Below are 22,437 nucleotides of genomic sequence, written 5' to 3'. Positions count from 1 at the left end.
TTTCAAGCAGTTTTTTTCCCTGTCAACTTTCCTTACTGTCCAGCTCTCACACCTGTACATAGTGCTGGGAAATACAAGAGGGAGGATGACCTTGGTCTCCAGTGACACATCCTTACACTTGATGAACTTTTCTAGTTCACTCTTGCCCTTCCAAGTCTCAAGTCTTCTTCGAAAAGCTGTAAATATAACTTATAAATGGATTTGGCTCTGGTGGAGAAAGATGACTGGCATAGCACAGAAAACAAACAAATAAACAAACAGGATATATTTTGAAGCCCTGAGTTCCTTCTAAACTTCATCACAGAAACCATGGACAACTCTTATAATAATCCCGGCTAAGAGTTATTCTAACAGGGAACGGTCTGCAAGCTACTATGTCAACACGGTGGTCCATCTCTGCTCTCTCTGAGCCTCAGCGTGCATCCCAGAACCCCTTGTGAGGGAACAGTGTCCATTCTCTTGGTCAAGATGGCCTCTTGCTTGCCCCTCTCTACCATCAGAGAAAGGTTTGGTGATCTTTCAAGCAAACTTCCTTGAAAGCCGGGGCTGCTCACCACAGTCTAGTGCTGCTGAAATAAACAGTCACTGTGTTATATAGAAATGTCATTGCACTTTGTGAAGTGTTTTCTAAAACCCAGCCTAAGGGCTTTTCAAAAGCTTACAGTCGCCGTGGAAACAACTCGATTAAGGTCTATTTGTCACCTAGGACCAAGACATTTTCCCCCGAGGGGCACTGTGCTTTTCTCAGCAGTTAAACAGCAATACAATGCTATCAGACCAACATGAAATTCTTCCCAGATCCTGTCCATTGAAACCATGAAACTGGAATTCACCGCAACTGGACAAGATGTGGTTGTGCTCATCTCATAAACGTAGGAAGGTGACTTACATCTTGAGCCAGACTCTTTCTCTGACTGCCCATAGTTTTGGAGAATTGCTGGCAGAATTATTTCCCAGAACTACCTGGGCACCTCTTCTATTTCCTAGTGGCCTCCATTCTAAGTATTAAATTGACCTGACCCTGCTTAGTTCAGTAGGGTATGGTGAATGTCTACTAGACAGTGCCAGTAACGGCAATACCATGCCACTCTGAATTTTGTCATTAATAGCAGGCTTAGTCTCCAAAGAGGAATATGGAGGCGACTTCAACATTTGAAGTGAAGTGAACTCTACTTCACCTTGTCTTAAGGCCTTCTGTACACATTAAATTGATGCTCTGAATAGAATCACAGAATAATTGAGCTGGAAGGGGCCTCTGAGGCCATTGAATCCAACCCCCCTGCTCAAGGCAAAAATTCAAATCAAAGCAGATTGGACAGATACTTGTCCAATTTTCTCTTGAATGCGCTGGAGCACTCACCATCTCCTGGGATCCTTGGTTCTGTTGTTGTACTGCTCTAACCATTAAGAAGTGTTTCCTGGTGTTCAGCCTAAATCCAAATTCTGCCTCTGCTCTTTAAAAGTGCTATCCTATCTCCCCTCAGTCTTCTTTTCTCAAGGCTAACATGCCTAGGTCTTTCAGTCTTTCCTCATAGGGCTTGGCCTCCACTCCCCTGATCATTCTTGTTGCCTCCCTCTACACTTGCTCCAGTTTGTTAGTTTCCTTCTTCAACTGTGGTGTCCAGATCTGGACACAGTAGCTAGATGATGGAGTAATTCATATCTTGATTGTAGTGTGTTATGTGTCATCAAGCTGGAACCACCTTAAAACAGCTCTAATAGGTCTTTCAAGGTAAGTGAGATATTTAGGGAGTGAGTTTACCAGTTCCACTCTATCAGGGAGTTTCTGTGGCTGTGGGGGGATTCGAATCCAGGTCTCCGGAGATCTGGTCCATCAATCCTCCTAGTCCACTACTCCACATTAGGAATGGAACTGAATACCTTGAGAGCTCTCCAACGCTGGTGCAAATCTAGACAGTCACCTGTATTTTATCTTGGATTCCCCTTTCAACTTCTTTTCTCATGATTCTATGATTGTCTCTAGGCTGGTTTTTCCAAGAATATGGACCTTTCATGTCATTCAGAATTCTGTTTCCCACAGTGAGCCAACATATTCCTTTGGAAAAATCTGAAAACAGAGCATGGAATCATGGACCTCTCCTGCTACACCATAAAGTTCAAGCAACCATAGAACCAAACCAACATCTTCCAAACCTTAGCCTACCAGTTATCTTCGTGCTGTATCCTTGATGATTCCATATCTGGCAAAGAAACATTATACTTGAGCTGTGGCTTATTTATTCAGACAAAAAGAGAGAACAAAGAAGTGAAATATCACAATTTGCTTTCATGTCCATTTCTACCTAGAACCATGTTCACAAGCAAAATGTCCAGAATGCTGTTGTTCTTTTCTCCTTTTTCTTAATGCATATCCTTGTTTCTTGAAATCAGAAAGCTCCCCACCTCCCATAACTTTTATTTTTGGCAAGGGACCATTATTTGAGTGATTTTTCAGAAGCTGCAGCCTGCATTTCTGATCATCTTCTCTTCCCTTAACAGCACTCCTAGCGCTTCATCAAGTGACAGAATACTGGCAGAGCTAAGATCCCGGTTCATGGGAATTCAGGTTGAATAACAATGCAGCTTCTGTGGGCCACGGCCTGAAAACAAATTATGTAGCAACCTTGATGGAGCAGAATCCCTCATTCCTCAATCAAACACCCCCTAAGGACATTCAGATATACGTATAGCACATTGGGTGTCCAAGGGCAGGAGTTACCAGCTGCTGGATTTGAATATACAATCTATGGAAGGGGGGGTTTAAGGCATGGGGGTGATTCCAGATGTTCATAGAGAGCATTCTCTTTAAGAAAGAATGAAAGAATCTGCTAGAGAAGGACAGAGTGTCCTCCTTGAACTCTAGCTACATAACAGAACTTAATACAGCTTCATAGAAATTTATGCAAAAATAGTATGATCTAGTAGCCAAATTCAAATCCCTCCCTGGCCATGAAGATCAGTGGATAATGTTAAATATCTATATCTTTCTCTTTCTCAGGCTCACCCACCTCATAGGATTGCTACAAAGAGAATAATATTCATCAGAGGGAATAAGAATACAATCAATAAAGATACATGTTAATTAACTTTGATACATGTGAGCTATATTTTAATCCTAGCAATGTAGACAGCTCATTAAACTTTATATTTTGAAGAAGGCTAAAATATATTAAGAAGGAAAGGAGGGGATTCAGTTGCTCTGTTTGTTGTTTTCCCCCTCTAATTATAATGCCTTGTATTTAATTGATTTTCAGAAGGAAACTCGACATACCGAGAATATGTGGTTTATTCATGGAGTAGGCTGAGAAAGCTGCAGTATCCATTAGGTAAAGGTAAAGGTTCTCCTTGACATTTAGTCCAGTCGTGTCTGACTCTAGGGGGCGGTACTCATCCCTGTCTCTAAGCCGTAGAGCCAGCATTTGTCCATAGACAGTTTCCGTGGTCACGTAGCCAGCGCGACTAGACAGAGAACACCATTACCTTCCCACCAAGGTGGTCCCTATTTATCTACTCACATTTTAACATGCTTTCAAATGGTTAGGTTGGCAGGATCTGTTAGCAGGGGGCAAAGGTTGTGTGTGTGTGTTGTAAATCTTTTTCTTTCTATCACAGCATTGCCCTCAAAGGCAAACAGTGCATGGACCATTTAGAAAAGAAAGCTGCAGGAGACATGGTTGATATTCTCTAAGTTGTCTCGGGCCACTCTTCCTACTCCCCTTTTATGGAATGACACCGTGTTTTATTGAATAACACCACCTGAGTTAAAATTGTGTTGTTTCTCCCTTCAGTTATGGTGCCATTAAAGTGAGCTGAGCTTTATGGGACAAATAACTCAAGTCTTCCTTACATCTTTGGACAATTATGTGGCTCAATTTTTGCCGAGCAGATGGGGCCTCAAATGGTCTGTATACTTTGCATCTGGAAACAAATACATTTACTCCTAGGGCAGGAGCCACCAGGTTTTTCCGTTCCCTTGGATCCGGCATAATGGACACAATTATGGACTAGGAGACCTGGCTTTGAATCCCTGCTCAGGTGTAGAAATTCAATGGAAGGGGGAAGAGTTGAAATTGGTGGAATATTTCCTTCAATCTCTCCCACCATGAAAGCCTTATTAGAGTCGCTTCTGATTTGAAGGCTCATAACTAGAGATGAGCATAAACCAGAGGTTCATGCAGTATGTACGTGTGATACCACAGATGCTGTACATTCCCTTCTCCCACCTCTGCGACTGGCTCCCCCACTCACCAGCCATCACATGCTCCTCTCCTCCTTCTCTTTGGCTGTTCAACCAGTTCCCTAGCAGAATCATGGGCTTCCTTGCCCTTCCTCCTTGGCTTATTGCCTGCACAGACAAGGAAGTGGGACAGGCAAGCCAACACTCCTGCCAAGGGCTGGCTGAACAGCTGGAGACGAAAAGGAAAGGAGAGCACTCTGGCTGGTGAGTAGGTCATTGGCTGGAGGGAAGGTAGGGGAAGAGATTATGTGACACCTCTGGTGCCATTCGTGCAAACTAACACAAACCTCCAAACAGAGGTTCACACCCATCTCTACTCATAACACATAACAGCTGGGCTGGAGGCCCAGGGATTTTGAAGAAGCGCTTACCACCCTGGAGAACACACATGAGCTATCCGATGAGATTGCCTGTTTTGGTCGAACCCAACTATTCTCCTAGATTCTGTCTTAGTTGAGCATGAAACTTAAACAAGAGCAATGGGGAGGATCCTGAGCGATTTAAGGAATGAGCCCCAATTTTTGTAGCCCTTTCACAAATGAAAAATGTAAAGACCATTTGTTCATTTAGTGTGCTACATGCATACTATTTGAAATAGAATTTCCAAGTAGTTTTGATTGAAACACAATCAATGCAATACTATATGTCTTTCTACCTACCTACCTAGTTCATGATCCTTTTCTAATTCTTAGGTATGCTGACGGTGAGATCTTTAACTTGGATCACTACACAGATTGAACACAGATGCTCAGTTTCTTTGTTTATACCTGCTCCTACCATTGCTTTATTACTCATTCATGCCCGCAAGCAATCTTTCAGCTAAAATTTCAATTAAGATGAAACGTAACAAAACAAACAGCAACAGAGAGCAATTAACTTGGCATCTCCAATATTGCAAATGATACACTCGTTTGAGAGCCTAAGCAGCTTCCTTTAACTGTTGCACTGTCTCAAATTTTGCTTCCCATCTGATTGGCACACTCTCGTTTGCTCTCTTTTGATCTGTAGCAGGCACAAGAAATGGGCATGGAAATACAGGAAGACAATTCCAGCCCCCACTATCCTGACTGATCACACAGCAAGAAAACACTGCTGCTCACAGATTTCCATGAACCATATGTAAACATGGCAAAGGTCCGGCAAAACAACCCACATTTTTTTCTGGCCACAAATCTCATAGCATTGGTTTCGAATTTCGAAGGGGCCTCTAAGGCCATCAGGTCCAATGCGTTACTCAGTGAAGGAATACAAATCAAATTATATCTGCCAGGCAGTTGTTTAATTTTTTCTTAAATACCTCCAGAGTTGGAGCGAGGTCATTGGTTCCATTGTTGTACTGCTCTAACAGTTAAGATGTTTTTTCCTGATTTTAAGGCAAAATCAACTAAGAGCTAAAATAATGAATTATTACAATATTTAAAAGCAATTAAATACCAGATTAAAACTTATTTAAAAAGAGCAGTAGTAAAAACCCAAGTAAACAACAGCATCTACTCATTCCTTTGGAAATCCTCTGGGTCAACCAATAATTTAAAGGAAAGCTTGCCTGAAGAGAAAGATCTTTGTCTGCTTGAGGAAGGTCCGCAAAGATGGGGCCAGTGTGGTTTCCTGTGGGAGGGAGTTCCAGAGTCTGGGAGCAGCAGCAGGGAAGGCCTTCTCCCATATTCCTACGCACACACTTGTGAAGGTGGTAGGACCTAGAGACCCTTTCCTCAAAAGTGGCTGCATATCTGACATGCTTTTGCTTCTGGATTGTATTATTTGCAGCTTTCCTGTTGTGGGCTGCACAAACCCATAAAAATGGTGTTTAATCTTAATTCTCATCCACTGGGATAGAACGTTTTAGCCCTTCATATATGTTCCTGTTACATAATTCATACAGAATAACAACTATGTGTAAGGAGTGGTTCTGCCCCCAAGTGAGTTTCCATGGCAGAGCCCGGGAACTGAACCCAGGTCTCCGGAGTCCTAATCCATCACTACACCACACCGGGTACCCAACGTACCAAGAGCCCTCCTCAATGTCACACTTTGCTTCCAAGCCAACACTTCGCTTTCAAGCCAACAACCGTAGGGATTAGATACAACTTTTGAAAGATGCCCCACTCATCTCATCTTTGTCGGAGCTACTTACACTGTTCTATGAAGTCACTAATCATCCAAAGCCTTATTTGAGGGTGAGGCAGACGTACTGAAGAGAAATGGTGTGTTTTCACTTGAAAGACAGCTTGGCTTCCATCCTTTCATTCATATTCCTCTCCAGAATGTATTTCACAGAGCCTTATCAAATCGCTTAACATCCCGGAGTTTGTTTGCTTGAAAGGGCCACTTTGAAAAAGAGAAGCATTGTCGCTGATCCCATTCCTGATTCTACCCCTCAAATTGCTGGCAATTAGGATGAATCAGTGTGTTCAGCCTCTGGTTTGTCACCATAGAAACCTATGTTAAACAGGAAGCTTGTAAAAATTATGCAATTAACTCTCTCTCTCTTTTTCTTTTAAATCCTTTACTTTTCATTTGGCTTTTAATGCAGGTTCTCATACCATTGTTACATGGATGTTTTCATTTTGACTCAAAGCAAAGTGCTTAAAGCACTCTCTGGGCAGTTTACAATTTAATTATGCAGGCTATATATTGCCGCCTCCCCCTCCCCCACATTTGTGCTGAATTTGGTGCTGATATGGAGTCCAGCTTCATAACTATATGTTTTTAATTTGTTTGGGGAACCCCTATTTTTGGGGTTGGCTTATGGAATGCTGAATCCTGTTGTGAGCACAATACATTGGTGTCCTCTCGGGCACCAACCATTAAGCTATTTTGAATTTCAGTTTGGGGTTCACTTTTTTTAATGCAGTGTTCTTCCACTAGGTTCAGAACAGCCCCCTCCATGAATAGCCCGAGCGAGAGGACTTCTTCGGATCTTGACCATGGATTGGAGGGGATCAACGAGGAAATTGTGTTGTCATTATCAATTGTATGCACCAGCTCAGATAGACTCACTAACGACGTTGAAGCCCATGAAGGAAGAAAACAGCTTTACAGGGTGAAAACACGTCCCTTTGAAGTCAACTGCGTATCCGACAGTATGATTATTTGGCTGTCTATCTCTTTATTTGGTGCTTTCCTTCCGTTTATAAAAGGAGAAAGAATCAATACAAGTTTAGAACGGTGTGCGTACCAGGGGACTGAAGATAAACTGGCAGGGAAATGACAGACAGCATACAGGGTCTGTTTCCTTTTAGTTATTTCTTTTTTTTCCCCCTCTTTTGGGTTTGTTTTTGGCTCAAAAATATATTTATAGTTCTATCCATTTGGAAAAAAAAAAACCTAGATTATGAAGCTCTGTCCTTGAAACTAGGGTTGGAAATCCAGGAAGGGATGAATGAATCCAAAGTTTCCTTTTTTTTTCTTTTATATTTTTTTGGTCATGACATTCATGTGTTCCTTTTTCATTATGTGTATATGAAAACATTCTAAACATAAAATAGCATCACACAAATAAATGGCAGGTATGTCAAATGGATGTGTAAACATCAATAGGAAACCCATCAAGCTTCTTTTAAGAGCTCTTCAAATGAAGCGGCCTTAGATATGGCATAAAAATGAATCACTCTGACCTGGCAATGCTCATCCTTCAGAACCTCAGATAATGGCCTCAAGAGGCAGACATGCTCATGGGGAAAGTCACATTATCTTACCATAGCTCACCTACCTTTAGCACCTTAAAGTGCAAACCCAGCTGGTCAAGATGGCCAAGGACCAGCTAAGGTGATGGTAGGCTAGCCAAAGCAATGTGGAACATGTACCCAGACCCTTCCCATCCTAAGGATGCTGGAAATTACCGTATTTTTCGCACCATAAGACGCACTTTTCCCCCACAAAACAGGGGGGTGGAAAGTCTGTGCATCTTATTGAGCGAAGAAAACAGATTATATTTTCCTGTTTTCTTCTCCTAAAAAATTGGTGTGTCTTATGGAAAGGTGTGTCTTATGGAGCGAAAAATATGGTATGTCAAGACCTTTTCCTCCACAGTGAGGACTGTTCTCCCCTAATGTGGTGCCACCACTGTGTCCGCAGACTGGAGGACATTGGTAACTCAGTGGTTTAGGTTTCTGGCTGCAGAACCAGAGGTTGGGAGTTTGATTCCCAGCTGTGCCTCTTTGACAGAGCTGGACTCAGTGATCCATAGGGTCCCTTCCAACTCTGCAGTTCTAATATTTTTATGATATTATTATTATTTGACTGTAGAGTAAGTCAACATCTCCCTCATACCACACCTGCTCTGGACAAATGTATTTTTCTCTCTTCTTCCAGCTGATTTTAGGCACTTCTGCCAACCAACTGCTTTTGGGACTCATCTCTGAAATCAGCAGACAGAAAAGAGCTTTTGCCAGGAGAGGTGGCTTATCTTTCATCCGAACCTGCTGCGTTGTTTCCAGCTGTATTCTTTGTTGATTTTCACCATTTCCATGTATTTACTTGATTTTTAATGTGTGCTTGTTGTTGCTGCTGTTTTACAACAGGGTTGGGATACTTGATTTTAAAAATAGATCAATTTTTTTTATTTTGAGAAATGTGTAATCAGCCTTGAGCCCATTTTTTTTAAGTGGAATGGTGGGGTGTAAATGTAAGAATTAAATAGGTAGCTTCTAACCCCCTGCAGAAAGCTGTTTGTGTGGGCTGGATTTTCACGACAACAATATGTTCTGAGCTGTAACCAGAGTGAGGTGAAGTGTTTTGAGATGGTATATTTTTGAAGGGGCAATGAAGGCCCACTGAGCTTAACAAAGATGCAAAACAATTAGAACTGGTTTGTTAATATGGATCATCAAAGCGGTCTTTCAATGTAAAACTGTGGTTCGTATATTATATATAATATGTATGTATGTATGTATGTATGTATGTATGTATGTATGTATGTATGGATGGATGGATGGATGGATGGATGGATGGATGGATGGATGGATGGATGGATGGATGGATGGATGGATGGATGGATGGATGGATGGATGGATGGATGGATGGATGGATGGATGGATGGGTTAGTCAATGGATGGATGGATGGATGGATGGATGGATGGATGGATGGATGGATGGATGGATGGGCGGATGGGCGGATGGGCGGATGGGCGGATGGGCGGATGGGCGGATGGATGGATGGATGGATGGATGGATGGATGGATGGATGGATTTTTAAATCTCCACCTTTCTCCTTAAGAAGAACCCAAGATGGCATACATTATTAAGGGGCAGTATTTAAAGCTAAAAATAATAGATATACAAAAAAAAAACTAAAAAGGATTAAACCAATACCACACTAAAAAATGCATTCAGAGCAGTAAGGCACAACCGTCCATTTCAAAATCCCAAGCTTCCCTGAAGAGAAAAGTTTGCACCTGCTTGCAAAAGGGAAGCAAAGAGGGGGCCAGGTTGAGCTCCTGTGGAAGGGAGTTCCAAAGTCTGGGAGCAGCAACAGAGAAAGACCTCTTTTCTGTCCCCCACCAAACACAATTGTGAAGGTGGTGGAAACAAGAGGTAGGTCTCCACGGATTATCTTAACACATGGTCAAGCTCATAAAGGAAGATACGGTCCTTGAAACAGCTTGGACCCAAGCCATTTAGGGCTTTATAGGTTAGAACCTGTACTTTGAACTGTGCCCAGATATGGATCAGAAGTCAATGAAGCTGCTGTAATAGAGGGGGTTGAGTGATCCCTGTGACGGGATTTAAAAGCATCTGAGGCTCTGGCTTCAGAACCTGCCGCAGCAATCTGATGAGGTCTTAGTGGCACACAGCCAGGCATGCTGCCAGCGCGTTGCCAGCTTGCTACGACAGGTTCTACAGCTGCAATTCCACACGCGTGAGTAACCCACAATATATTGGCTCATGTGACTCATTAAAGCATGCATATAAGTGCAAACAATTGCTCTGAAGTAAAAGCAAAAGATTCTAGAGGTCTCATTACTGGTCAGCCATGTTCACCTCGGTGAATTTTATCCTGTAAGAATAGCATCATGACAACAGGCTATTTTAGGAAGGGAAAGAAACATCTTAATCCTGTCACCTAGAAAGCTCCTCTATGTCATTTTGTTTTAATATGTTTTTTCCCCACCTGACACTTTAAATGCCTATAATTTTTGCTACCAGGACACTTACCATGATAAAACTGTATAACTTAGCAGAAGGTTGAAATACCTCATTATCTTTGCCATTTACAGGTGCAGCTCCACTGAAATTGGGTTTCTTTCTTTCTTTCTTTCTTTCTTTCTTTCTTTCTTTCTTTCTTTCTTTCTTTCTTTCTTTCTTTCTTTCTTTCTTTCTTTCTTTCTTTCTTTCTTTCTTCCTTCCTTCCTTCCTTCCTTCCTCCCTCCCTCCCTCCCTTCCTTCCAAGTCAACTACAGGTAGCACAAAACCCGCACAAGATCTCTTTAATAATTCAAAACTTGCCATCGTTGGGTGGCATCAAGTCACTTCCAAAGCACCCTTAGCAGAAACTAAACATTAAAAAGAGATTAAAGAGCCATTTTCTGAAAAGGAGAGAGGAGGCAGATGATAAGGCGTGCTAAGAAGAAAAATCACAGAATATGCTTCCTGGGTTTTTAGCAGAACTTAAGAGGTGATGTTTCACAAGCAACTCCATCAGCTGTGTGTTTTTGTGAGCCTGGGGAAAAATATATTTTTGAGCTGTTAACTCCCATATTTATTCAGCTAGCATTGGCATTGATCATGTTAGCTTAAGTTGTATCACACAAAAGTAACTATTTCCAAAAAAGGAACTTTTTCAAGGCTCTGGCTCGTACTGATAATAGCATACACAGACAAGGAGAGGGGGGGCATCAATGGCAAACCACTGAGGTTATGCAGAGAGAAGTTCACTCATTGGCTTGAAATATCATCAGAGTCATTTGGGACCTCAGACCTCTCCTTTAACACTCACAGATTTATGTATGAAGCTCACGTCTAAAGATGGGCACGAACCAACGGTCCAGAGATTCATTCCAGTTTTCTTTTGGATGAACAGGCGTTTGCCAATTCCCAGTGTCACCACTAGAGGATGCCCACTCAGAGGCAGCACCTAGAGGAGGTGGGGCAGGGAAGCCAGAGGAGGCAGGGCTGTCTCTGAGTGGGCTCCTGCTAGAGGAGGCAGGGCTGTCTCTGAGTGGGCTCCTGCCAGGGGAGGCAGGGCTGTCTCTGAGTGGGCTCCTGCCAGGGGAGGCAGGGCTGCCTCTGAGTGGGCTCCTGCCAGGGGAGGCAGGGCTGTCTCTGGGTGGGATCCTGCCAGAGGAGGCAGGGCTGTCTCTGGGTGGGATCCTGCCAGAGGAGGCAGGGCTGCCTCTGAGTGGGCTCCTGCCAGGGGAGGCAGGGCTGTCTCTGGGTGGGATCCTGCCAGAGGAGGCAGGGCTGTCTCTGGGTGGGATCCTGCCAGAGGAGGCAGGGCTGTCTCTGAGTGGGCTCCTGCCAGGGAAGGCAGGGCTGGGAAGTGCAAAAGACCTGTGTGTCCAAAACATGAACTGGCATGGAACCGCTGACCCGGCAGTTTGTGCTCATCTCCACTCACATCCCTTTTTTAAAATGATTGGCAGCACAAAAATTGGAAGAGCTTTGGTGACTTTCCAGTGAAATCCTTTGCAAACTCATATTCCTTCTATGCTCTCACTCTGTGAAGTGTCTGGCTGATTTCTCATCTCAGCTATATAGCAGCAGAGGCTGAAATGTATTCAACCAGATTTTTTAAAAAATAAAATAAAATAAAATAGAATGAAGCCAAAGACTAGGAATCACACATCTAATTACAAGGGATAAGTAAAATAATGATTCTCCTGTGAGTTCATTACTTTGGGAGAGCAGAGTTAAAAGCACCAGTGAGGTGCAAGCGAAAACCAATTCAGACCAGACAAACAGAATTGGGGCTTGACATTTGATTGCCGTACCACCTAACATGACTGGCACCGTTTCTCCACGAGACTTATTTGATGATACTGAGGGTCACCATGCTAAGAAATCATAGGAGGGCCTGCTGGATCAGACTAAGGGTGGCTCTAATCCAGCATTGTATTCCCCATCTCCCCACAGACAAACAGATGCCTACAGGAAACCCATAAACACATTGTGGCATAAAAGTTAGGAATCCAGAATGTTCAGATTGCAAATTTTTTTTTCTTAGAATTGTCCACTAGAGAGCCCTGGTCTGCTCACTTGAACTGCAGCAGAGAAATCTAAGCAGCTCGCCAAACTATAACTTTCTGAATTCCTTAGTATTTAGCTATGGAAAAATGGTTTACATGTCTACACTACAATTTGTTCAGTTCCTAGTTAACAAGTACCATCCCCAGCCTGGCACTTGAAGTTCTGTGGTGTCTCAGTTGGTTGTCTCATATGATGCTCAGTTAGCAGCAGAGATGCACACGAAGCACTGTTTCAGTGGTGCATGGAGTTTTGTTTTGTTTTTTAAATCCAAACAGATGTTAGGCACTTCCCAGCCTTGCCTTCTCTGGGGGGTGCCCGCTCAGAGGTAGTGCCTGGAGAAGGCAGGGCAGGGAAGCTTGGGTGCTGCTTCTGAGTGGGTGCCCATCGGAGGAGATGGGGATGGGAAGCGCCAAACACCTGTTTGGCCAAAAAAAATGAAGCAGCACAAATCACTGAACTGGTGATCTGTGCCCATCTCTAGTTAGCAGACATAGCATATATATATGCTCTCCCTCCCTCTCTCTTCCTCTCTCTCTCTCTCTCTCTCTCCCTCTCTCCCTCTCCCTCTCTCCCCCGCTCTCTCTCCCTCTCCCTCCCTCCCTCCCTCCCTCTCCCTCTCCCTCTCTCTCCCCCACTCTCTCTCCCCCTCCCTCCCTCTCTCCCTCTCCCTCTCTCTCCCCCGCTCTCTCTCCCTCTCCCTCCCTCCCTCTCTCCCTCTCCCTCTCTCTCCCCCACTCTCTCTCCCTCTCCCTCCCTCTCCCCCCTCTCCCTCTCTCTCCCCCTCTCCCTCCCCGTCTCCCTCCCTCTCTCTCCCTCTCCCTCTCTCTCCCCCTCCCTCCCTCTCTCCCTCTCCCTCTCTCTCCCCCGCTCTCTCTCCCTCTCCCTCCCTCTCTCCCTCTCCCTCTCTCTCCCCCACTCTCTCTCCCTCTCCCTCCCTCTCCCCCCTCTCCCTCTCTCTCCCCCTCTCCCTCCCCATCTCCCTCCCTCTCTCTCCCTCTCCCTCTCTCTCCCCCGCTCTCTCTCCCTCTCCCTCCCTCCCTCTCTCCCTCTCCCTCTCTCTCCCCTGCTCTCTCTCCCTCTCCCTCCCTCTCCCCCCTCTCCCTCTCTCTCCCCCTCTCCCTCCCCGTCTCCCTCCCTCTCTCTCCCTCTCCCTCTCTCTCTCCCTCTCTCTCTACTCCACTCTCTCCCTCTCCCTTTCTCCCTCTCCCTCTCTCTCCCTCTCTCTCTCCCTCTCTCTCTCCCTCCCTTTCTCTGGGCCATAGGAACGCAGCATTGATTGAAGACCCTGGGAAGACATGAATCACCCTAGCCCACCTCCAGCCTTGCCTCTAGGGCAAATTACCAACACGGTATCTCTAAATACAATACATCTGATTGTGTATAGATTTTCATTAGCCAACATTCGTGATTCCATTTGGGGAAACAAAATGACCCTGAGATGCACAGCCCTTGGGGGCTCTCCGTAGTATCTACATCAAGATCCAAATAATGGATTTTCATGCTCTTGGAGCTGGGTGTTGAAGGAACACACACACACACAGAGGAGAGAGAGAGAGAGAGAGAGAGATTATTATAGATATTATGGTGTACTATACATCTTAATCCTTTATGAAGTAAATATATTCCTACTTAAACTTATACCTCCTCATGAATGAGGAACCCAATGAATGAAGACCATCCTACAATGCTTTGGATATTAATGAAGTGTTAAGAATGAACCTTTTGGTCTTCTCACATTGGATGACTACACACAACTCTGGCTTCTCCCACCCACCCACCCCTTTGAGTAGTACTGTGGTTCATTTAATTTCAGGGAATCTCAATCCTCCGTGTGATCATTATTCACTGTTACCACTTAACCTCCTTAAAGGTCACCTAGGTAATTGACAATAATCATGTCCTATCTTAATATTGGGACAATCATTTAATCATCCTATCCGTTGACTGAAGATCAGTGGTTCTGAAGCACTAATTGAACTGCAGAGGAAAACCTACGCTGTAGCAAGCACAATGGTTTTAAAAAAAAAATCGGGAAGAGAAACAGGGGAAAACAAGAACAAGCCTTTGTATCAAAAAGTACATAAACATCAGCCTGGCAACTTGAAAATTGGACTCTGTGAGCCAAACTGGTTTGCTGAAGCAGGCATGGAGGAGGGAAGTCCATCTTCTCATTTGTTCTGAGCTCTCCTCTACTTCCCCTTATACCATACTGTTTTCGCCTTTGCCATCCTGTTTCCCCATCTATCCCATTTCATCACAGGGTCCTTGATTTGCTGAGTGTATGTTTGTGTGTCTGTAGAGTACACTTATAGCTAGCCATTTCTCTTGCCATAATTTGCGAAGGATTCATAAGTATCTCATAGCTTCAGAATCAGTGTCCACTTGATGCCTGAATGCAACATGAGAGAAGTATTCTTGTTAAATGGCATTTCAGTTCGATAGGAAAACAAGAACAAGCACTTCAAAATAAGAACTTCTGAGGAATTATTTCAAGGCAAATAAAAAATGGGCAGAGCTTAAAATTTCAAAGAACATAGTTACTCATAACTAATACCTTTTTAGGAGAATAAGTTATATTTCAAAATGTAATTGTTGTTGTTTAGTCGTTAAGTCATGTCCGATTCTTCGTGACCCCATGGACCAGAGCATGCCAGGCCCTCCTGTCATCCACTGCCTCCCAGAGTTGGGTCAAATTCATGTTGGTCGCTTCGATGATCCTGTCCAGCCATCTCATCCTCTGTCACCCTTTTCTCCTCTTGCCTTCACACTTTCCCAACATCAGGGGCTTTTCCAGGGAGTCTTCTCTTCTCATGAGATGGCCAAAGGATTGGAGCCTCAGCTTCAAGGATCTGTCCTCCCAGTGAATATAATGCAATAATGTAAAAAATAAATGAAAGTAATGCAAGGAGTAGCAACAAAGATCATTTATTGGTATAATGTGTGATGCTCTCTTCTGTTGTTTTTACAGGTCCTATATATGTTAAGTTACAAGGGTCTTATATTTTCCAGGCCATACAGGGATATGAATCCAAGTTTCCAGAGTCCTAGTTTGGCACTGTGCATTATACTACACCAGTGGTTCTTAACCTTTGTTACTCGGATGCTTTTGAACTGCAACTCCCAGAAACCCCAGCCAGCACAGTTGGTGGTGAAGGCTTCTGGGAGTTGCAGTCCAAAACTCCTGAGTAACCCAAGGTTAAGAACCAGTGTACTACACTACCTCTTAATACTTTCTAGTTATTTTTAAAACGTACATGTAGAGGCTTTTCAACAGAAATGTCAGCTGAAGTCATTTCTTGCCATTCCCAAATTGTTGTTGTTTTTAAAATTAGTACTTTTGTATAACAAGATGCAATAAAACCACCAACAAAACAAGTTACTTCTTATACGTGGTAATCATTTATTTACTTACTCATAGAGACGGCCACATACCAGAAAAATTGCAGTTTGTGATGGTTCTTGATCCGTGGTTATCCCAGTTCACTGAGGATTTTGGTCTGGGGTTCCTTGAGCACCCTTCTCAACTTACTTATTTTACATAATCTGAGACCAAATTTATATAAACCCAACTAAGAATAAAATACTCATCATCTTCCCAATGCATGAAAAAAAAAGAGATGAAGGCAAACATCTGGTGGCACCTGAAATAAAAATAACCTCTAACAAAATTACAATAAACCAATAGCCACACCAATTGGATATACACAATAAAACAAAATATAACAGAATGTAAGAGAATGCAACAAAATACAAGATAAATTATGGTAAGATGCTGCCGAAGGTCTTCCTAAGCAACTTGGTCAGTAGTAAATTTCTAAAAGAAGACAAGGATGAGGCCCATCTCACGTCCAGACTTCTTTCAAATCATGCTAACTAGCAACCTGAATGGAGTCCCTTTGAAAAGTAACATCCCAAACTCTGGCAATAGGTCTTGAGTGAGTCCCCCCACCTCGCTGCCATTATCTCAGCATAGTTTATGAAGAGATGCGAAAATTGCAAACCTCAAATCCTCTCGCCAAGCTCAGCGGGCTGGCTTGTGTGTCTATTATTGCGAAGCCTGCATGTGTTCCTCTCCATTGATATGCGGACGGGCAAATCCAAGCCGTTTCTGAGAAGCTTCTGTGTTGTGTGGAAGTGATGGCGAGGTTGGCATGCGTTCAAGAGCCCTTGGTTGCTATTTTTTGGGAGGATATGGAGGAGGGGGAAGGAAGCATGCTTTTCTTCATGTATCCAGAGACGCAGGAATCCAAGGCCAGTGGGGAAGCCCGCCAACTGCTTATAAGCTTGAATCAAGAGTCGGTGAATGATGAAAGACTGGGTTTTTGTGATGGGCTGCTTCTGAACACTCTTCCAGTCGATTGCCTCAGGGCTATTAGCTCTTTCCCTTCCCAAACAAGATGTTAAGTGTCCAAAAATCAAGCTCCCATTTAGTTTGAGAGTGACAGGACAAACCACCATGGTCTGTGATGGAAATAAAAATGTAAGCGTAGTGGGTGCTTATCAACACCGGGTGCTTTGAACGGCAAAACCAGAAAATGCTGTGTCGGGCAACTTCTGCATTTCATCTGCAAGAATGTTGAACCTAACATGGGGTCAAGTTGCATCCACTGGCTGGATAGCTCAGTGGATTAGGCATCTGGCTTTGGAGTCAGAAGTTTAATTCCCCCACTGGGCCTCTTAAGAGAAGAACCAGCCTTTGTGGCCTTGGGCAAGCTGTTCAAGGCTAGAGAAGCGAACGGGCAACTAATTTTGAATAGTTTCTGCCTGGAATGCTGTAACCTTCCCACCAAGGTGGTACCTATTTATCTACTCACATTTACATGCTTTTGAACAGCTAGGTTGGCAGGACAAGCGATGGGAGCTCCCTCCATCCCGTGGATTCGATCTTACGACTGCTGGTCTTCTGACCTTGCAGCACAGAGGCTTCTGCAGTTTAACCCGCAGCGCCACCACGTCCCTAACATCAACTTGTTAGGCTAAGCCAAAAGGCCATCCGGCACCAAGACAGGTTCTGATATATTTCCATACACTTCTATCCCCCCAGGAAGCTCAGGGCCTTGTGGAGGAGTGTTCATAGATTGTCTCCACTGCCAGAACTAGTTATACCTGCTGAACTTCAACAGGGTAGCTGCACCATGTGCTTTGCAGAGAACAGACTTCTGATTCATTTGTAAGCAGTGCATGAAAGCATCAGGCTTTCTTGCCTGTCATCAGCATTTAGTATTCAGAGGTATGCTTTTTTTTCTCCAAAGGAGCCACTGTAAAATCAATCAATTTAAGTTTCTATCTGTTATGATGTTCAGTTCCTCCCGAACTTTGGGAGTTTTTCAGATCTCAAATTCAGTTCAGTCCGGACTTTTTCTTTTCAATCTCTCTCTTTTTCTTTCACTTTATTGTCTTTTTAAGTTCACATGTGTGTGTTACTCTTCATCCATGCTTTTTTCCTACACATCTTTCCCCATTAAACAGCTGTCCTAACAGAATCTATATTGAACGTGATGTCCGTGTTTATATGCAGTTTTATTGCAGTATGTCTCCTATAAGAATCGTTGTACTCTTTTTTGAAATTCCTTGCTACCTGGGAGGCTGGTGAGAGCAGGATTTACTCAGAACTTTTTTGGTTTTAAGGTGAAGTTTCTGTTCCCCACATTTATGGGAAATAATATGTAGTTTGCATTTTTTTTAAAAAAAAATGAATATAGTAGTCTTACCTAAACTAGAAATAAATAGAGATCAAGCTTCACTGATGAGAGGGAAAATGGGAAGAAGAATGAAATATAGTTTTGCTTTATAGTTTTGTTTTTGTAAACAAAAATATAGTTTTGTTTTTTTAAAAAAACTCCACTTACTTTTTTAAAAAAAGAAATCTAATTACCGTGTTTCCCCAAAAATAAGACAGGGTCTAATGTTCCAAAAATGCATTAGGGCTTATTTTCAGGGGATGTTTTATTTTTTTTCCATATACAACAATCTACATTTATTCAAATACAGTCATGTCATCTTCTTCTGGTTGCTGCACAATAGTGGAGGTCGGAGTGTCACTTAACTGGGGCTTATTTTTTGGGTAGGGCTTATATTACAAGCATCATGAAAAATCCTATGAGGGCTTATTTTCAGGTTAGGTCTTATTTTCAGGGAAAGAGGGTAACTTCTCCAGGTCATTGAAATTCTATAGACCCTGCTTGCAAAAAAAGGGTAAGCTTGTGATTCAAGGTGATTTTGCTTCGAGATAAAGGCCAGATTGCTAAAGAGCAACATTTGCAGCACTTTTTAGAAACACATCCCATGCTCAGCTCATCAATCTGATACTCACCATGGCTGGCACATAAAGTTCACTCCAAAATGTTTTCTAGGCTTAGCCTATGATCCAGGGTAGAAATGGGCAGGAACCTGAGAAATGGTGGTTCGTGATGGTTCGTGACTAGCCACAAACCACCACGCACCACGTGGAAAACCAAACCAGTTTGTGTTTTCGGTCCATGCACAGTGCAAGTCCGAGTCCCTATTAAAATCAAGCTTTCTTTCCCAGAAAAAAAAAAGGAGGAGAAAGGGAGGGTGGGTTCCAAGTAAAGAGTTCAGTCCGAGTCATTAAAAATAGAAAATTAGTGAGCCCCACAACTAAAGTCCCCATCCCTGCTTGAAACCCCATCTCAGACACCAGCACGGACATCTGCCACGAATTTCTGGGACTCTGACCTACAACGTCTATAATGTGCACCGTGGTGCACAGCCTGAGGAAGTGGGTTATTTCCCCATGAAAGCTTGCAATTTGTGTGATGTTTTTAGCAATTCAATGAACGTATCACCTACTCTTGAGTACCTTCTCAAAGTGAATGGGTGGAGCTCTGCTGTCACGACATCCCCTTTGTTTTGTGCTGGAATGTACCTTTCTCACACAGATATTAAATAATACCGTCAGTGAGGCCTGGGGATTTATGTTGTTCCCTGCCTGTGAATATCTGCTCCTTTGTTCACAGTGCTAACAGACAGCAGCAGACAAGATGCTCCTTTAGCTGCAGAGTTTTGAATTTTTGGTTAAATTCCTCTAACTATCCAGCAGAAGTGTAGGGATTCACAGAGCAGAATAGTTTCCACTCTCCCAGAGTAGACCACCTTTTTTATTATTTTTATTAACTGGCACTTACAGTCTCAGTAACTCACCCTGAAACATTAGTAAGAGAAAAAAAAATTAAAAGTTTCATTTACTTCCAGTGAACAGGTAACAGCAGGCTCAGAACATGGCTGCTTGCAGCAGCAGGCCTCAGCAGCCTAAGTGACTTCTTCCAACAGACTACTGAGAGGCAAAAAGCTCAAAAAGAGAGAGGTGGGTCTCTCTTTGAATTTAGAGGCAGGGGAATGAATGATTGGTTACTCTTGGATAGATTGACAGTCACTCCAGCCCAGAAAGGTCCCTCCCGTCAAGCCTACTAAAAGCAGCATGCGAGGTTGTGAAAACTCCAGTACCTTTATAGATGTGTGTGATGGTTCTTAGGCAAAATACTCTCATCAGAACTCCTTCTTTGATCAGTCCCTGGTTAGTCAGCACTTTCCAGCATTTTCCTCAATTTCTTGTCATGAAAAGAGAGGGCTGCAACTCCCAGAAACAGCCGGGGGGTGGGGGGAACACTTACAGTCCCAAGATAAGACTTTGCCCACTCCTGCTATTGGATGCTGTTTATGCAGTGCTTTATTTTCCCACATGGAAAACAAAATCTGCCTTCAAAGCGGTTGTTTGAAAAGCAAAGCCACACACGCTGGCCTCTTTCTAGTCTCCGTGCGGGCTTCTTATGATTTTCCTCTGAGCCCTTCAAGTCATTTCTTGGACACGTCCCAAGAATGCCATTTCCGACACACCCACGAGCGAGAGAAGTGGCTCTCCATCGGCGCTCCGGAGACCTCTGCTGAGCAGTCATCCTTTGGCACAGAGCCCACCCAAGGAGTTGAGGACAGGATTAGTGGCTTCCGAGTTCCTCCCCCTTCCCCGCCTCCCCACATCTGATCCATGAGATGGATGGACGCATCCTGCGATGCTACTACTGAGTGCCAGATGTTGTGACAAAGCAGGATTCAGAGGCATCGGCAGGGGAGGTGGGCCGAACGCCAGCTCCCTGCTCCCATTGCCCTTCATGTCGGCTTCTTCCGCTTTCCCTCCTGTTCGCAGAATGGATGATGGTGACAATGGGGGGGCACCTCTTTCCCCCTCCCCTATGCAGTCACCCTGCCCATTTTGCTTCTGTCTGGCACCAAACTTGCTCCGTGCTTAGCAATTATTACACTGCAGGCTGTTTACAGCTAAATGCAGTAACTGTTGATTTTCTTAATAATCGTGGTGGGCGAGGAATATAAATATCTCACTGTGCCACAATGGCAACACCCACCACAAAGGCAGCCGGGTACACACGCTCCTGGAGCTGGTAACAGCTGCAACACACGTTCTACACCTTTACAAATATGAGATGAAGTTCTTGCTGAGCAATGGGACACGTTCACCCATTATGTGCAGAACATAAGAGAGGCAAGAAGGAGCATTGTCTTCTTATCTGTGCAGGGTTTCACAGAATCACTGGATAATGGAGATGGAAGGGGCCTATAAGGCCATCAGGTCCAACCCCCTGGTCAAGGCAGGAATCCAAACCAAAGCAGATCAGAAAGAGGGTTGTCCAACTTTCTCTTGAATGCCTCCAGCGTTGGAGCGCTCACCACTTCATGAGGTTATCGGTTCTGTTGTTGTACTACTCTAATGGTTAAGAAGTTTTTTTCCCTGATATTCAGCCTAAATCTGTCTTCCTATAGCTTGATCCCATTATTACATGCCCTGTACTCTGGAATGATGGAGAACAGATCCTGCCCCTCATCTGTGCTACTCCCTTTCAAATATTTGAAAAGTGTTATCTTATTTTTTTGAAGCTAAACGTGCCTAGTCAGTCTTTCCTCATATGGCTTGGTTTCTAGTCCTCTGATCATCCTTGTTGCCCTCCTCTGAAATTGTTCCTGTTTGTTGATGTCCTTCTTAAAGTGGGGTGTCCAGAACTGGACACAGGACTCTAGATGAGGCCTAACGAATGCTGAATAGATGGGATCTCTTGGGATTTGGAGATTATACTTCTGTTAATGCATCCAAAAATGGCATTTGCCTTTTTTGCAGCCGCACTGCACTGTTAGCTCATATTCAGGTATCTATAACCACTCCAAAATCCTTCTCACTCATATTTCTGAGCCAAGTTTGTTTACTTCTGAAAAAAAAACCCCTAAGCTCCAAACTACATAGTGGTTTACCGAGTAACTATAGTTACTTCAGTTACAAAACTTAATTTCTTTTTCTTGCATTTTAGTTCCTTGCACCGAAAGATCAAGGAATTTCAATGTTGACAGAACACAGAAATGACAGCTGAAAGGAAGGGATGACCCATTGTGGTGTGAACTGCTGGGTAGCTCAGTGGTTTAGGGCTCTGGCTGTAGAGCCAGAGGCTGGGAGTTCAATTCCCCCACTGTGCCCCCTTGATAGGGGCTGGACTCGATGACCCACCAAATCCCTTCTAGCTCTGCAATGATTAAGATTGTTATAAGTGGTTCATGTGTTTGATTATGACGCCTGGGTTCCTGCCCTCCACACAGCCATGAAATTTTCCAGGGACCTGGAGCCAGTCATATTCTGCCAACTTGGCCTACCTCACAGGGTTGTTTTGATGGCTGTCGATGGGAGGAAGAGAGCTGTGTATTCCTCTTGGACCTCATAAGGATTCTTAGAAAGCAACAATTGACTGAGAGTTTGTTAATCACCTTCTATCGGAGTTCGATTGAGAGCATATTATCCTACTGTCTCTGTGTATGGTTCACGAGCTGCACAGTGGCAGAGAAAAAGGCAATTCAAGGGGTGATCAAGACGGCCCAAAACATCATTGGCTGTTCACTCCCCTCTTTGGAAGAATTGTATAAGAACAGATGTAAGAGGAAGATATCTAACATACTGAAAGACTCCTCTCATCCGGGATATCAGTTCTTTAAACTATTAC

The 22,437-nt window shown here is 43.7% G+C and overlaps 1 long non-coding RNA gene across 1 annotated transcript; it reads right to left on the bottom strand.

Moving 5' to 3' along the window:
* Positions 1–14,329: 14,329 nt before the first annotated feature.
* LOC144584450 (uncharacterized) lies at positions 14,330–22,156 on the bottom strand. The gene is made up of 2 exons (XR_013538711.1): positions 14,979–22,156; positions 14,330–14,813 (listed from the first exon to the last, which is right to left on the bottom strand). It is a non-coding gene; the product is annotated as an uncharacterized LOC144584450 (long non-coding RNA).
* Positions 22,157–22,437: the final 281 nt, after the last annotated feature.

This window comes from Pogona vitticeps, chromosome 11 (assembly GCF_051106095.1).
Source record: "Pogona vitticeps strain Pit_001003342236 chromosome 11, PviZW2.1, whole genome shotgun sequence".
NCBI lineage: Eukaryota > Metazoa > Chordata > Lepidosauria > Squamata > Agamidae > Pogona > Pogona vitticeps.
This window is presented reverse-complemented; position numbering and strand designations above follow the sequence as displayed.